Below are 18,918 nucleotides of genomic sequence, written 5' to 3' on the forward strand. Positions count from 1 at the left end.
TTTACCTGAGAAGCACAACTGCAAAGATTTATTCATACACTACCGTTCAAAAGTTTAGGTTCAGTAAGCTTTTTTTTTTTTACATGTATATATATTTATTCAATAAGAACCCATTAAATTGATCAAAAGTGCAGTAAAGACTTATAATGTTACAAAAGGTTTAATAATATTACATTTTATATCAAATAAACACAGCCTTGGTGAACATATAAGATACTTTACGAACATTAATAAATCTTATCATCACCAAACCTTTAAACATTAGTTTCAAAGCAATATATATATATATATATATATATATATAATATAATATATATTGAATTACGTTTATTTTTCTTAACCCATTGATAAATAGTAAGTTTTTGTTTTAAGCATAAAACTCACTAAATTTAGATAAACAAGAAAAACTTTATTTTCAAATGAGGTAGGAAATGAATTCAAGATGTATTCTCTGAAAACATATAATGTCCATTGTGGCGAGCAGGACGAGGCTGAGGGCTGTGAGAGAACGGCACGAGGCTAGTGGCGTGATTAATAATGAGCGACACCATACGAGACCGGTGCGTCACTCATTATTAATCACGCCACCGGCCTCGCGCCGTTCTCTCACGGCCCTCAGCCTCGTCCTGCTCGCCACATCCGTTTTGCTTAAATTTAAATAAAAAATTTCAATTAAATTTAACGGGATAATTCACCCCAAAATGAAAATTCTGTCATCAATTACTCACCGAATTTAAATTTTTGGGTGACCTATTCCTTTTACTGGAAAACAATACGAAAGTACTGATTAGGAAAATCATTTTCTGCTATGTTTTTGAATTTGCCCAGTCATATACAGTAATGCCACACACATCACAGTCTTGCAAAAATAAATGAAAGCTATACTCCAATGGCCAATATCCCTTAGAGTCTGCCAGTAGTTCTGATTCATAAGCAAGTTTGTCGTAGAATAGTTTCCTTCCAGCCTTAAATTTATGTATTGCTGCTAGCTTGTTTTGTGGCAGCATCTGTGTGAGTTATTTGTTTGCACTCCGTTTTTGGTCACAGAAAAAAGGCTGACTTGTGAAAATAAAAATGTTCCTCTTTTTGTGACAATAGTGTGACATGTTTGCAGAACTAGATGAATCACACTGGCTAGCATACAATTATTGAATTAATTATCATCTATAAATTAATTTGCAGTTCTCACTAATGCTCAGAAATTCATCACATAGCTGACACTCAAAAAAGCTGGTAACTTAATATGGAACGACACTAATAATTTAAACTGTGACAGCCTCTCAGAATTAATTCGAAAACTATTAATAACTTCATTTATGATCTATCTATCCCAGCCATAATTGTTATTTGTTTACATGAGGTATTGTAATAACCCTTGAGTCTATTAGCATATGAATTGCTCTGGAGAGCCAGGTCTAAATGCTAAAAGGCCTCTGCGAGCATGATTCATTCATTAGGAATCTTTCCAGAGTCTGGACTGCATTGATCGGTGTTCTCATCACTTCGCCCTGAACATACTCTCCTCACCTCCTCGTGCTGCAGCAGTGACGCAGTCTCAATACAACACTGCTGTATTCCCCCCACGTCTCCCATTCAGATATCGATCAGAGGCCAATATGTTACTTTCATTTCCTCCTACGCGTGTTGCAGCCAGAGGAAATGCCTAATGTCATCAAAGCACTCCATTAACTTGAAAAGAGGAGGTGGCGTTGGAGAGACCCCATCCCGACAGATGGCTATCGACACGGGGCCCGAAGCCAACCCTTGCGCTCATACCACCGATGCCATCGGCGCGCTTCTAATGAGACATCGGAGGAAAAGGGTGTGACGTCTTTCTGTTTTTAACACTAGCTAACTAGATTCTGTTTGGTTGTGAGTGTACTTAAAAGAGTGCAAGCTGTATGTGGACAAAGAGTAGTTTTAAACTGATTTTCTGCTTTTGAAATGGCTTTTCTGGTGGTCGGGCAACAGGTTGCGTGCTCAAATGGCGCAAAGCTTTGCTAACAAAACAGCTCTGACATTAGCGCTGGCAATTTAGTGAGCACATTCGTGTCTAGTATCTGACCAGCCTAATTATCTGACAAAACAACAAGTAGAAGTATGACTTGAGTATATAACACAAATTACATGTTACATTTAATTGTCTTTTCTGACAGGCGTTGTTGTGAATATATATATATAAATATGTCTTGTTGTGATCACCTTTACCTGCCATACCATAGCAAGCATAATTCAGAAAACTAGCCTGTTCTCTAGTCTTACTAAGTTCACCCAAGCATCTGCCATTCTTTAAATGTCCCTTCACTCCATGAGAATATTAAAAAGCATCTGGTTGAGCAAGGGATCATTTCCCCCTTTTCTGTTCCCATCAAGTATATTTGAACCTTTTATAGAGGTCTCAGCTACTCAGTTCAATGTGTGTGTGTGTGTGTGTGTGTGTGTGTGAGAGAGAAGAGTTTCTTGTTTTTCCATTGTGTTTGTTGGATTTCTTTCAGACAGATTTTGTAGCTTTAATCTTTGTTGTAAATCCGACCTTATCTCATCTGTGTGCTCAGAAAAGCTCCCAAAGTCAAGGAGATGAGGGCCTGGTACATCTGTGATTAGAAGTCTCCATCAGACAAACATCTCTGGCCCTGCTTAAACCTGGTATTAAGATTTGCCTCTAGTGATCTGATCACAAGATGGATCACCATTCTCCCATGATCACTTGTGATCAGAATTTGTGACTACATTTGCATTTACATTTATATATGTGCATTTTGGCAGAGACGCTTTTATCCAAAGCAAGCAACTTACCAAATGCATAATGCATCCAGTGCATTCCCTAGAAAGCAAACCCATGACATTGGCATTGCTTGCGCATGCTCTACGGTTTGAGCTGCAGTACTGTGAGAAATAGTAAGTTGGATTTTTACCCTCATTCAGTAGTTTAAAATGTTCATGGCACTCTCAATAATGAATGTAGGAAGGGCTCTATTGGTTCTATTTTTGTGGTAATGAGAACATGCACATTGTTTTGCAACCTCAATATTTCATTCAACCTCAAACTTTCCGCCGGGTGACTGAAATGTTAAGAATGTGAGTGACTCATGGGTAAATTGTCAATCAAAGCAGATTAACGCACAATGCCTTTTACATATCTGCTGCTGTTCTTGCTTTTTGGGGGGGTTTATGTACGACTTATGAAACCTAATCATTGGACAGTGGACCATAACGCTGATAATTGCCCAGATTTACTGCACTTGACATTTTGTGAAAGTGGATTCAGTTTGGCGACTTGAATGTAAACGGCCGTCTTTACAGGCATAGAGACTTACAAAGATACATCTTGAGCGTACAGTGAGATAAATCTTTGCGCATCAGTGCAAAAGAAGATGAGAAGACAGTCTATTTGGGAATAATAATGAAATGCAAAGCAAGAAGCAACCAAATGGGAAGAGTAAGGCGATTCATCAGATGTTGGCTGTCTCACATTTCATTACTGAGATGCCAGTCATTCCCTCTCTGCTAATGCACATACTGACAGCTGTAAGCTTTGGATACCCAAAGGGCAGAGTAAGCATTTTTCTTTTTTTCTCAAAGAGAGAAGCCTGTGCTGAATAACATTAATAAATCACTCTCAGTCACCGCCACCTGATACCTGCCACATACAATTTTGTCGACAGATGCAGAAAAGCCTGTTTTCCTCAATTAAACACAGAGGACAGAGGTCACCAATTAGCAAACTAGCAGTCCAGATCCAGACCCATGATTGGTTCCAGTGGGCTAGGAATCATTTACCATAAATTAATATCATTAAAATTTAGCTGATTGTTTATTCACATGGATAAACAGCATCGGAAGTGGAAGGTTTAATGTCATGACAACTAGAGACACACTAGAGACACTTTTAGTCATTTACTTTTGTTTGTTTAATTGACACACAAGTATTTGTTACTTTTCTAGCCCTTACTAACTATACTTTGTAGAATTGTGGAAATTAATTTGAATAAAATGTAATTATTTATTTGCAATTTTTAAATGAACAAATAAGCAGTCTCTGAGACTATTTTTACTATTTAAAATTGATTATTTCTTACTTTTAGAATGTATTAAGGTTGTTAACCTGAAAAGCACATTCAATTTGACTGAAATTCATAGCTATAAAGCATATTGACTCTTGAAAGTGTAAGCTATTTTGAGACCTTTGATTGATCAGACCTTTACTCTAATTAGAAATTTAGGCCTAGACTCTAGGTGGAGTTATTGAATATCCCTGAGGCCTTATGAAAGATGCTGACATCTGTAGCAATGGGGAAGCTTTGTTTGTGAAAAATACTCAGTTTCAAGCTTAATTGTAACTGCTCTGAATCCCAAAGTGCAATCAAACTCATTTTATAAGATTATGCCTCTGTATGAGTGGACGCCATATTTGTTTTGACGCCTTAGTAATTTCTGTCACACACTTGTCTGTCCTTCACTGGCAGTTGGAATTGAAATGTCAAACCCCTGTGACCTTTCCCCAAGATCCCCTGTGTGGGTTTCTGACCCTTAAAGAGCAGCTTAGATCATTAGTATCCAGCTAAGCTCTCTGTAACATTTAGATTGCCCTGCACACCCAGTCAATCCCTTCTGAGTAAGCAATCATTTGAATCTGCAGGAAAACCGACTTTGTTTTGAGTATTGGACTGTGCAGGCCTGAGAAGCACTTGTAAATAAATAAATTTAGGAACATGCAACATATATCATAGCTGTTGCTTCTAAAAGTTTCTTGTGAAAACATTACTTCAAAGAGCACCATTTTAGTTTACCTCAGGCTTTATTCGCTTTCTCCAGGGACTGTATTTTCTCATTTTTACGTGTTACTGATCTTTAGATCTCACATCTCATCTTCATGTATATATAAGTGATATACCACTAGTTCTCAGGGTACTGTACTGTAGTAGACATTTATTTGATAAATTATATTTTGATAAATCAAATAATTCAGTGTATAACCCGTAATATTGTGAAATATTACGGTTTTAAATAACTGATTTCTTAAAATGTCATTTATTCCTATAAATATATAATCCCTCATAAATTATTCTAATATGCTAATTTGGTGCTACATAAACATGTCTTAATGTAATTTTTTAGGAATGTTTGGTTCAGGAAATGTGCTACCAGGATGGTGTGTCCATTAAAACACAGGGGTCCAGTACTCAGTCCATAATCATTTATTATAACAGATGAATCAGGCCATAGAGTAGACTTGTAATCAGATATAGAGTTGTATGGTTTCTGTAAACAAATAAACAAACATAATCTTAAATATAATTAACACCATAGAACTTCAACTAATAAATCATTAATCACATAATCCAATCCTAAACAATTCAACATCAAAATAGTAAGAAACATAAGAATCATAATCACATAGAACATTTCAGAATTAGACAAACAGAATCTCAGGAATTAACATCATGAAACAAATCAAAAGGGCACACACTTACATTGTCAGGAACACATCAACTCTTCAAAGGCTCTCATTAGGAGAAAAAGAAAGGACAGTCTGTTTCCATTGCAAATGGCACATACCAACACACCAAACAATAGTACCTTATCACTCATTAAGTGCACCTGAGGAGACTTAGCTCCTCCCATGACTGGCTATGTCATGTGATCCATAGGAATTCTCAACACTTAATATTATCAATGTTAAAAAAACGGTTGTGCTGCTTAATATTTTCTGGAAACAAACTGATTTTTTTTTTTTTTTTTTTTTTTTTACATTTTTAAGGGTCGTATTACGGAAGCCCTGGCCTGAACCGCAACGTAAAAAACAACAACTAGCATTTCGAGATTAAAGTCGAAATATTTCGAGATTAAAGTCGAAACCGCAACGTAAAAAAAAATCTGTAAAAAAAATATCGGAAAAAAAACTAGCATTTCGAGATTAAAGTCGAAACATTTCGAGATTAAAGTCGAAACATTTCGAGATTAAAGTCGAACCATTTCGAGAATAAAGTCGAAACATTTCGAGATTACATTTCGAGATTAAAGTCGTAACATTTCGAGATTAAAGTCGAACCATTTCGAGAATAAAGTCGAAACATTTCGAGATTACATTTCGAGATTAAAGTCGAAACATTTCGAGATTAAAGTCGAACCATTTCGAGAATAAAGTCGAAACATTTCGAGATTACATTTCGAGATTAAAGTCGAAACATTTCGAGATTAAAGTCGAACCATTTCGAGAATAAAGTCGAAACATTTCGAGATTACATTTCGAGAATAAAGTCGAAACATTTCGAGATTACATTTCGAGATTAAAGTCGAAACATTTCAAGATTAAAGTCGAAACATTTCGAGATTAAAGTCGAAACATTTCGAGATTAAAGTCGAAACATTTCGAGATTAAAGTCGAAACATTTCGAGATTAAAGTCGAAACATTTCGAGATTAAAGTCGAAACATTTCGAGAATAAAGTCGAAACATTACGATGATAGGCTACAGTCTTCCATAGAAGTGTGTGCATTCATAACAGTGCGCGTCCACTGGCTCAGAGCGCGTGTGTGTGTGTAAAGAAATGCACTTGTGAAGTCGAACTGCCATGGTTCAACACAAAATAGTAGCTTTTTACTTTTATCTGGGTTTTCAACAAAATTCTACACAGGTGCTTATCTACCAACAAGAATTACCATGGCGTTGCCTATAGACGAGCGCACAGACTCCGCCGGAGTAGGTATCACAATGGTCCAAACTTTATGTGGCAGTGTTTTTGAAGTGTTTTCGTGCTTGTCTAGGCAACACTATCTGGGTCGAGAACACAACAGTAACCGTTCTGTCTCCCTCTTCACCGTAAATACGGTCTGGATACATTTTAAGTGCATCATCCTGTATCCAATCATTTGGCCGGATCCCGTGATTTCCTCAGATTTAATAACCACTAATGGTGGTTGAGGAGAGATTCTCTGATATGATTGTAAAGCGCTTTGAGTGTAGGCCTAGTAGACATATGAAAGCGCTATATAAATGCCTCATTCATTCATTCATTCATTCATTCATTCTTTCATTCATAAAGCTGGATATCTCCATCCAGTCTGAAAAGTGTTTTCCGGGTTGGTTTTCCTATGGGCTAAAGTCTATTCCGGCGCAGTATATTTTATAACGTTCTATAATGGTAGCCTAATGCTGGTAGATTGGCACCTGTTGAATTTCCTTTTGTTGAAACAAAACACACACACACACACACAGTGTGAAACACTCGCTATGCACCATTATGAATGCCTGTGTGTGCGCCAATGTGAAACAATAAATAGTCTTGCTGAATAAAAGTATTACAGTAATTTCTTTCTTTTTTTTTTAAAGAAAAAAAAGAAAGAAATCTTACTAACCGAACTTTTGAACAGTACTGTATTTATTTTTGACTATTTTCCAGATTTAAATGTTTTTTTTTTTATAAATATTTATTTTTGCTTTCTGAGCTAGTCATGTATGTTGTCTTACTGTACGTACTTTTTCCTCACACAATAAACAAATGGCTCTTAGGGGGTCCCTTTCAAGGAGATTATCATATTTGAGGTCCTTGCCATCAAAAGTTTCAGAGTAAAACTAAAGCAATTTGCTGACAAAATGAACACTCTTTAAAACTCCTCGGCTAAAGCACCAAAGAAAACACAGAATTGGTCTCAGACCAGTTAAATAATCCAGATTGTACTATTTTTTTCTAGGTAATCTCTAGGTAATTTCTATTTTATCTCATTGTGAATGGAGAAACTCAATAGAGCTGTGTGAAATAATATGGTATAGACATGAGGGAGGTGATTTTTAAACCGTACTTTTGTACTCAACAGAAAAACTCTCAAGGAATACCGGTGTCTTGTGTTGTTTTTGACTAGTCCTCCATCTCATGCTGCTTATAAAAGACTCATCTTTCAGCGTTTCCAGTGGATATTAGAGAAAGCAGTCTATTGAAATATTTATTGTCACAGCTGACCTCACATGAACAGATCCCATGTTCAAAGAGATTCTTTTCTCGCATTATTCTGACATGCATCGTCGCTCCTAACATTCCGCACGGAATTGTCTGTTTGCTCTTTATTCTTTTCATTAGGAATGAGAGGTATTCTCTTTAAAGAGACAATGAGAAATAGGACTGCATGTAATATTTAAACCCTGTGTGTGAGAGAGAGAGATAGAGAGAAATCAAGTGCTGAATTGTCCACATAGATTCCAGCCTACCAAACCCACATGAATGATAGAGTAATACTATATCATTATTGCATACTCGTCACAAGGCGAGTAAGAAATTCAATTTGCTTAAACTCATGAAGACAACTATTTATCAGATGTTATTATGATTCACCCAGGCCCAGAGTATTGCATAGCGCCATTGACGTCTTTGTAAATCTCCAAACTGCTTACAAAGCTTTCCTTCCACACCAGTTATGAATAGAACTACAATGGCCTTCTGCCGCAAAGTGGCTCTTTGAATCATCACCCGCAGCATTGTCTTTTGACAGCCATTGTCATTCAAATGCTTTGTGCACTTCATTTAGTAATACTTTGTCACCTTTGATAGTGAGCTTTCAGTTCATTTTCATGATAATACTTCTTTAATACACTTTATTTCACTGATCCATCATAATCTACACAAAAGAATAGGAGTGAGTATTGAGTTTCCAGGACTTTCGCACTGGTGTGTGTCTGGTACTGTATAGGCGGAGGATGGACTGAAGGCAGGGTGAAGCTGATATCTAAGAGTCCCCCTTCATACCAGGACATTTTCTTTTAAAACACCTTTAGAATACATTTCCTGGCATCTGGAGCCATACATTTTGTGTTAAGCGTTCAGCAATCAATGTACACTCTAGGTGATTTTGTATTTTTATTTACGCAGCTACAATCTTATACCAGTAGGTATGCCATATTGATATTTATTAAAGCTCCTCAAGAGAAAAATGCTACACTTGAACCTCCCATCATACACCATAATCAAACGTTGGAGATAATAGTGCCTTTTTAAGTTCAAGGGGTACGTCAGTGCAAGCTAGTTTTCATTTATTTAAATGTGGATTTGGAAGTAGTTTAAAAAGAAAAACTTAATGTTTAGTTTGGGTATGCATGATAGATCAGCACCATATCGGTTTTGAGACAATTGTAGTGACTTATTAGTTTCAGTTGATATTAGATCATTTAAATGTGTGCATGCTCATTTCTGCCCGTCTTAACATTTACATTACCTTTAGATTCCATTTCCTTGAAGTTAATCTTCACACTCCTGATGATGACTAAATTAACTTTATTTAGTGGATTTTTATTTATTTATTTATTTATTTATTTTTAAATGGCATGGAATTTTAATTTTGGCCTTAACATCACCATAATTATCGACTTTTTCCGGGGGGGTTTTACCAGAACTTTTAAAAAAAAGTATTATTATTCTTTTTAAATGGTATGGAATTTAATTGTGGCCATAACATCTTAATAATTATTAAGTCATAATTTTTTACCAGAGTTTTGAAATCTCTCTTTTTTTTTTTATATAGATATTTTCATGTAGCAAACACTTAAGGATGAAATTGCCCACAGCCACTGATCTACGGTTCGTTTTTACTTGTAACTAGTAACGTTTAGGTTAGTCAGGCATGGATTTGGAAAGGGACAACTGATCCTAGACCTGATCCTTTTAGGCTGTGTTATCCTGCAGCAGCAACTGGATGTGGTAAATGTTTTCAGTTGGTTAATTCAATCTACAGTTCCAAATGCAAGTCTGTGTGACTAGAATCTGTATATAAAGCTATATAGATATACAGTAAATTAACAGCCTCTAATTTGCAGTAATGTTCCTCTGTTTATCGCTTTTGGGATTCTTCCCACCCCCTACTTTCCCTTTCTGTGCCTGTTTCATGCTGCTTAATTGCTGACCTTTGTATTCCATCTGCCCCTTGTGTGCATCGCATCATGGTGCTGTTTAATGATCTGAGAACAGACATTGGCCTTTCACGCTGATCCAGGGCTGATTCCCTACCCGAATCCTAATCTCAGCTGTCGTTAAAGAAACTGGCAAATCCTGTTTCATCCCTGCTGACAGCACTTGCATGAATTTCCGTTAGTGTTCTCATTTATTGCAATGGCAGTTATTTAGCTGGCGCATGAACATTTTAAACACTAGTCTGTTATTGCAGGGTTTTTCCAGCATTGAAAATATTTTGGCGGCCAGCAAAATCAATCTTTGTCCCGCCAAAGATTAAATTGATAATTTAATGTGACGATACCTGCCGTTCTGTAGTACCAGTGCCCGTTAATAGGCAGCTGCTTTAAGAAGAGCGTCAAAGGTTTCTATTTGCAATGTGTTTTAGCAGCGTTGAGCTTTTTAGCCAATCACAGACATATCTGTTGTCGAGCGCTTGAATGTCTGATCAGATGTGTTTAAGTTGGTGATAATCCGTTTAACACTGCAAAAACTGTATTTTTGTTCTGCACGCTCGTGAATCATTTCGTTATAACCAACAAAGTATAAACGCGTTGTCAATGAGAGATTTATAGCAGCTTCATTGATTATAATGGGAGTTTTTGCAAGAGTGCAGCTTTGTGTACCTCTTTTGTGATTGACAGCTTTAATGATTATAATGGCAGCGATCTTTACTCACTCTCTGTATATAATATTTTCATGCTGCTAAATACACATTGCAAAGTCTCTGGATTGACATCCGTATTTAAATGTGTGATTGAATCCGATTGACAGTGACAACCATTGCAAAGTACGGAACAAAACAATCTGATACTTTCAAATGTCAAATGATCTGTGCATTAAGTCTTCGAGTGTAATGCAAAATAATAGAACTGACACCTTTGTAATGTGTTACTTTGTTGTTCGTTTTATTACTAACTTTTCAAATCAGTCACTTTTACATATACATTTACTGATTTAGTATAAAATAGTTCTAAGCACTTTCTTTTATGATCTGTCCTGACAGTGAATATTTTTTTATTTCATGAATAAATAGGATAAGTTAATATTATAACCTGTTTCTTTGCCTTTATTTTGGATTTATTATCAGTACTGGGCTCGTAGTTTACAGGGGTAGGGTACTTTTGTGTGTGTGTGTGTGTGTGTGTGGATGACTGTGTTTGTTCGCCTGCACCAAACACCCATTTTAACCCAGGAACAACCCTGTATTGTTAGCTGGTTCACTAGTAAAACTTTGCTTGTGAAGTACAGTCTTTCTGATGAATGTATGTACAATTCATTGTTGTTACTGATTCCCTCTGCATCATTTTATCCGTCTGTGGCGGAAGTGGCAGGTCTCTGATGAGGCGAAGAGTGTGTCTACGGAAAGCCTCTGCTCTGGGCAGTGAATTGCTGCGGAGCTGACAGTAACCACACACACGAAGTGACAGTCAATCACACAGCCCTTGAAGCATCGTCTCGGGCTTAATGTGCAGTGAATGCAGTGCCTATTGATTTCCTCCGTTGTCCATGACTATAAATACAGATTAATAAACAACATTTTTCCAGCCCCTGGCAGCATCCTGTCCACGGGGACAGAACCCAGACTGAATTTCTGAGGGTTGAGGGAGATGATGGAGACAGGGCTTGAGATTTTGATCACTTGCACCTATCAGGACACTGAACACGAGCCTAAAGGGTCTCATCTTGTATGAATGGTGTGTATGGGATCCTATGTCAGTCATAAACCTGACAGAAAGTTCAGCAAACTGATGTAGAAGTAGACTTTTATTAAAATGTTTTGCAGTCAGAATACTAGGTAAAATATATATGCGTATATACACACTCCTGGGGAATAAAATTCGGCCAAGCCAAAAATGGCAAAATATATAGGGCCAGATTTACTAAAAGCTTTCTCCAACGCAAACCCTCTTTTGGCGTTAAAAAACTACTGTAAGGATTTACTGAAGACACGCAGTGAAAAATGAGCGCTGAAAAAGCATGGACCCAGTTATTTTTGCAGCTGATCTTATTGCATAAGAGTTGCCCTTTCAAATGCAACATTTATGAGAGGAGAGTATTTAAATGAATCATGCAAGGTGATTTACTAAGGTTTGCGCTAGTCAATTTACTGGTATTTGCACCATTATTTAACACCATGCGTTAAACCAGAAGCTAATTTGCGCTGCTGTTGGTTGATTGCGTTGGTCATTATGGAAATGATCCGGCTGCATCTGAGTTCTTTAATTTATGTGTCGTCGTTAGATCACACACAAAACTTTCCAGTCCCATTTGCGCTTTTTTGGAATTGCGCTCTCACGCTAATTTGCATTGTTTTAGTAAATCTGGCCCTTAGTGGTCTTAACCATTTTAAACAAATCACTGGTCACGAAGTTAGCAAGAATTGCACAAATACTGTTTGCAGAGAGCTTTTTATTGAAAGAAGAGTCTGTGTTGTTCCACTCAATGTTAATGGCTTCAAACAGTTCATGAGTTGTTGAAAAATGTCTCCCAGTTCGCTTGAGTTTAGTGTGAGACCAAATATTCGATAGGGTTCAAATCTGGCGCTGACCAGGCCAAAACATGAGCCTGATGGACTTGTTCTCAAGCTACTTCTTGGTTGTTTTTGTAATCTGGGCAGGAGCATTGTCTTATTTAAAATCTGATCATTCATCTTTAGATAACATCTTTTCATATGGGGAAGCAAACCATTCTGCAATATTCTTCTGTACTGCAAAGCATTAAATGATTTTTCACAGTTCACCAGTAGCAGCAGCTAAAAAGGCAATGACACCTCTTCCTCCATGCTTTACTGTGGTAGAGAGATGCAGTTTTATATTTTTCACCAGATTTTTGAAGACACTCTGGAGTATCACCATGCAACTCGTGTTTCACTGTGATCCATCACTTCACACAGAACTTCCCATATTCAGCAGTGTATTTTTATTTTATTTCTTAAACTTTAGGGGTTTTTTATGTTTTATATATATTTGTGTGTGTCTCACTTGTAGCCCAGATAGAGCTGTTGTGTTTAAATCAGTACTTGCATGGTCACACTACTTCAGTAGTTGCCTCTCGGGACATTTTGTTCAAATAGATTTCGATTTTTTCTGCTTGGGACTTTTGCAGTTTTCAGCTTGAAATTACATTTGCGCAATTTGTTTCTCCAAGGATTAGTTTATCATGCACAGGTGAAGCTCATTCGCACAATAAAATTTGATTTGTAATATTAACTCTAAATTTACTCTTGGTAAAATTAATTTGTTTCTGTTCAATGAATATGGCCTTAAGGATTTCACTGTTGCAGACCAAACATAAAGACCCTCTAAAATGGTAGCATGAAGGATTTTCAAGCTTCTGAACCCACATAATATCCTTCTGTACTCCATCAATGGCAAAAAAAAAAAAAAAACTCTCTCCATTGGAGGGCCCAACTTTCAGGCTGCCTTGAGCTTTTCTCCTTCCACAAGTTTTACCAACCCTTCTCTCTTTTACCACAATTCACAGAGAAGATTGTTTCGATTCATCAATGCCATCTGCGGCATAGCCGTGCTAATGATACCCAGTAACTGCATCTAAGTGAGAAAGCTTTTTTTGTACTGTAGTGCTCCTTCGCTCTGAATTTGGATGAGGTTCATGTTTGTGCCTGAGAGACATGAGGTGGGAGTGTCCTGAGAGTACAGAACTATGGTAAAGGTTCATTTATATATTTTAATGAGACTCCACATGAATTTATTCATTTGGTCTAGATATACAGAGGTCTAGATATAATTTCAAAAGGAAATTTGATTTACAGTATTGATGTGTAATATTGACAATATTGAAATTTTCCCTAGGCTTAAGGATCTACATTATGCCTCTGGTCATGATATCTAAATAAATAAATAAAAATGTGATGGATTTTCAATATGGTTAATAGACAATTTCAGTCAATTTCAGCCTCTTAGTTTAAAATCAACAAACGCAGGCAGGCAGAAATGCAAAACTCAAAATGTTTTTATTTATTTATGTGGAAAACATGGTCTTCAGCATTTACAAATCAGAAACCACATTGGCACTAATGCACATTTAATTGGGTTTCTCCAAATGAAATGTTCATAAGTGCCAGTGTGTGGATATGCTATAGTGAATACTTAATGTAGTAAGAAGGATAAAAATTAAGAACAATCGCAAGTCTTTTGGCTTTCAATAAATGTTCATCTGGGTTTTAAGCCATCAACCAATGTACAGTATTTGCATATCCAGCATATTGTGCTACAAAATAAAGCAGAAGATTTTTAAATTGGACTGACGTTTTGTTTGTTTTTAAAGGCGGAATGCATAGACTTAAATAGGTGCAGTATTTCCATTTGAGCATCTATACATTTCTTACATAATAAAGCATGTAGACCCACTTATGCAAGTATTATTCTTATATTTATTATTTTATTATGACTTTTCTCATGGTCCTTTTTTTTCCTCTTCCTTCTATTTAGTGGTGATTAATAATGCAGTGTGTTTTCTCATTAACTAGCGGCTTTAACAGAGGAGCAAAGACTGTCACGTCCGTAATAGAATACAGAGGGAGTTTAGCATCAGCAAACAACTAAATAAAGGGATAATTACAGCTTTAGTTTTATCCAAATACCTTGGCAATACAATTAATCCATCTTCTTGCTCACAATTGGTGCAATGGTGCACAACCAAAAACAGACTGTGGCATCATCAGACGCAAGACTCCACAGAGGTATTTTAAGACAGGTCAGCATGTCACTGGTCAAGATATCTTGAGTGATATGTTGTGTTGACAGGTATTGCATTAATAAGGAAGTGCAGGGGCGCCTAGAGACACACTGATTGACAATATGCTGCCTCCAAGTCTGGCCAGGTTGACCTCTTGCCCACCTAGGAAAAATCGACCTCTTTGTAATGTGTATGTGTGGGTTTTGGCTGTCGCCAGAGAGACAGAGGTGAGCTGCCAGGGGCCAGGCTATTTGTCAGCAGTATTCATTGCAACGCTCCCAGCAGACTGTGCATTTGTCTATAATTGTGTTTTAGTTGCAGATTAATATTGAGGGAGGGACTCGAGCCATAGCTAGGAACCAGAATATCATTCCTGATAAAAAATAAATGCTGAAACCAGCCTAAAATGGTTTCTCCGCCTGGCCAAGCAGGTATTTAACTGGTTTTGCTGGGCATCTAGCTGAAAAGTGCCCAAAATCTTGAGTGAAACAAGCCAACAGACCAGCCTGATTAGGCTAAGATCAGAAAACCAGCTTAGACTTAGATGCTTAAACCATCGTAAGCTGGTTTTTCAGCATGGCCAATCATGTATTTACTTGGTTTATATGGGCAACTAACTAAAAAGTGCCCTGAACCCATCTAAAACCAGCCAACAGACCAGCCTGATCAGGCTTAAACCAGAAAAAACAGCTTAGACTGGTTTAAGATGTTGTTGTTTTTTTGCTTAATATGGTCTTTCTGCAGGGCCAAGCATGTATTTAACTGGTTTAAGTGGGAAACTAGCTGAAAAAACAGCTTAGACTGGTTTAAGATGCTTTTTTCAGTAGGGATAGAGAGTTGTGGGCTCTTTTGACTTGGGTCAGTAAGCAACCACCCATACAACTCTTGCTACTGCCTAGTAACCAATCAGAACAACCTAGCAAACACATAGCAAAGCCCTCCAGCCATATTTTCCTCCAAAACAGTCTTTAAGTTCATGTATTCACTCCTGCACAGCTATTTGTGTCAGCAAACTCTTATTGCATCTCTTCATTATTTTCATAACCTTTGACCTCTTGATAAAAGCTTTATATCTAGTACGCAGGAGGCCAGCGTAGTGCTGCACAGGGTCGTCTGACCACTCCAAACTGTATTACTTCACTTTAGTTGATATGTTTGTTATGTTTGGCTGCCTTTGTGGCACTAATGTGATAAGAAAGGGCAGAAAAATTGTTTTTAGCCTAATGATCCTGTTTTCAAACAGAATTATAGCTCGGGTAAGCAGTCTTGATATTCAGAAATGTCTGGAGTGTGTGAAAGTTAAATGATAATGACTCTCTAAATCGTCCAAAGGCAACATGAGGATGGCACTTGGTGGTGTAAAAGGAAAAAATGAACCCTATAAAGCCTTTTTCTAAATAGTCCTTTTATTTGCTCTTTGCGACAGAAATATTTCAGAAATGAGCTATCTCAACAGGGTTGCGTGCAAAGAGCCTTCAATAGCTCCATTAAAAATCTCTCAAATGAGTTAGTCCTGATGGGTTTAGCCAGTTGAATCTAAGGGAAGATGGAAATAGGAAAGACTTTAAGGGTGGATGCGGTAATATTAATGAGAGTCTTATTCTTGTATACATTGAAACACTGTAAATAGTCTTTGTAAAAATGTTTATTTTTATTTATCTTTTAATATTTATATTCTTGCATTTATTTTTATTTTTAGTAAGTTTTTATATCTAACTTTTTATATAGTTTTTAGTTAAGTTTTTTTTTTTTTTTTTTTTTACTAGACATGGCTTGTAAAAATTAGACATGACCTAAAATCGAAAGACAGTACAACCTATTGATTTGACTGTACTTGTATCCCGCACAGCCTCAGTTTTCATTCACATCAAGTGAAATATGGCGTCTAAGGTCCATTAAACACATTTGTATGGATGGTTTTCACTTCTGCCAAAGGATGTGCTCAAAGGTTAATGCGAAAGAGAAATATATTTGAGTGTCAGTGGAACCTGCTATACAAACCATAGGGTTGTTGTTGTTGTTGTTGTTGTTTTTGTTGTTGTTGTTTTCTTAAAGAAAGGTTTGACAGCTTCTATATCCTGGGACCTTTTCATTGTTATGAGTAATTTCTTAAACTTTCAGTGAGACAGAAAGGAAGATCTGTGATGTTACTCAAGTTGGTCAAACACAGTGTAATTTAACCAGATCGCAGTTCCATAAGGTGCTTCAGTCAATACAGATATATATTATACTGAGAACATTAGGTTAGGGGTCAGTAAACCTAGTGCACCATTGCCCAGTTTTGTCTTTACTTTCTACTTAAACAGGTAGCTATTATGGTAATGATTGTTCATTTTCTCCATTTATTAAACTGCCTCAGTGCACCAAAAGATTAAGCCTTGAATAATGTCCTGCACTTTACAACTTCGTCTTAATATATACAAAAACGTATGCACAAATGCCTTGCACAAGTAAATGACTGGCTATTTCAATGTCCTCAATATGCATTAAATGCTTCATATGGCTGGCTTTGTCATGCCATTAGTAACCCAGCAGAGCACAGATTTGTGAAGAGCACTCTTAGATACAGAATATTTTCGGTCCATAACGAAAATACCTTGTAACCAAGAAGCATCTGTAGAACTGGGCAGACATAAAAAGCAGAAATGTGAATTCAGTCATTCATCACCATTGACCCACTACTGAAAATGATGCCATGACACAATAGGGATATTTTTGACTCAGCCGGACTGAAAATGGACCCCTCTTGGCTTCAGGGATCCCACGCTTTTTAAACAAACTTTTCTAGTTGTTCCATGTCATTCCAGTCTATTTTTAAAAAGTCATTTTTAGAGAGTGTAACCACAATGAATATTTTCTAACTGATGAAATATTTTTAAAAACTATATATAGTTTCTAATTCCTGATACTTTTCTATGACCGTGCTCCTATATCTCAACAGTCGGTCTGCAAACCCTAGGGGGTCCATGGCATTACTGTAAGGGGTCCGCCAATTTTTGTTTGATCCCAAACAATTTTTTGTCAAAAAAAAAAAAATGGGGTTAAATTAAAGATTATTATTATTGTTATTATTAATAATAATAAACCTTGATTTAACCGATTGTTTTCCTCCAAAAACATTAGAATTTTTACAATAATAATTTTTTTAATAATAATACATTTTTTCAATAATATTAATAATAATTATTACAAAATTGGAGTTAATCAAATGTGATGTTGCTGCTGATCGGGAAAGCTCCACGATCCGGGACTCGAACTCGGGTTGCCCGAAGCACAGCGGCGCTACATGTCGGAGCACTTGCCTATCGGCTCCGACTAGAATCCAAGTTTTATACAATATGTAATAGGGGGTCTCTTTATACACAGGGAGTCCTTGGGCTGAAAAAGTTTGAATTCCCCTGCTCTAGCTAGTAAAGTGCACTGTAGGATGAGGACCAGCATTTAGAAAGGATGGGGGAAAAAAAGGAATTTGCAGTGTAACATGTCTGAGAACAGAATAAGTCACATTAGGGGCTTTGTAAGTGTAAGCAGGTAACAGGAGCAGATACAGAGACACAGAGAAAAGGGCACTTGAAGACACTTCAATTAGCAGCATCAGTTCAGGTGTGCAGCCGGCTGTGAAGTCTGAGTCACGAGAGGGAGGGGAAGAAAGAACAGGCAGTGCTGAGATGGTATCTGTTAAAGGGAATGGCGAAGAATGAACGCTGTCTGACATAATGATGTGGAAAATGACAAGCACCATTTCATATCCCCTGTCAAAGCCTGTGGTAATTGACACACAATTTCTTCACGGAAGTGACATAACGGCACTCTCCATGTCGGCGTCAGGTGGTGGAAGGTGTGTGATATGACAAAGGAGCCATTTATTTATGATGCTCATGATATAGTCTCTTGAAAGATCGGTACGCCGCCCTTGTTCCTTCCACACAGGTACACAGAAATCCCTTGTGGCTTCTGAGAACCTTACGATGTTACCGCGCGGAGGAAGATGATTGATGGTGGTTGTAAATCTCAGCACTCTCTCGTCCTCATCAAACGAACATTGTTAGCTTTTTTTCCTCTTCCTTTTCAGATCCGAGGGAAAATCGTGATTCGGTGTGTTGTCCGTTGCACTGTACATGAAATTGCTACCTGTCACTTTCAATGCACATTGATTACGGCTACGGCGTGGGCCGCGGACGGAGGATGATTATTTGTCTTTAAAAGCCATTCAGTGGATGTGGAGCTTTTGCGTGGTGCGTGTCACTGTTTCAGAGTTAATTACAGATGAGCAGTAATAG

At 37.2% G+C, this 18,918-nt stretch overlaps 1 protein-coding gene across 5 annotated transcripts in view; it reads left to right on the forward strand.

Moving 5' to 3' along the window:
- The window catches only part of kaznb (kazrin, periplakin interacting protein b), a 188,728-nt gene that overhangs the window by 137,559 nt on the left and 32,251 nt on the right, over positions 1-18,918 (forward strand). The gene's annotated exons all lie outside the window — the stretch shown is intronic.

Source organism: Rhinichthys klamathensis, unplaced genomic scaffold (genome assembly GCF_029890125.1).
Source record: "Rhinichthys klamathensis goyatoka isolate OS25496 unplaced genomic scaffold, OSU_Roscu_1.1 h1tg000082l_1, whole genome shotgun sequence".
Lineage (NCBI taxonomy): Eukaryota > Metazoa > Chordata > Actinopteri > Cypriniformes > Leuciscidae > Rhinichthys > Rhinichthys klamathensis.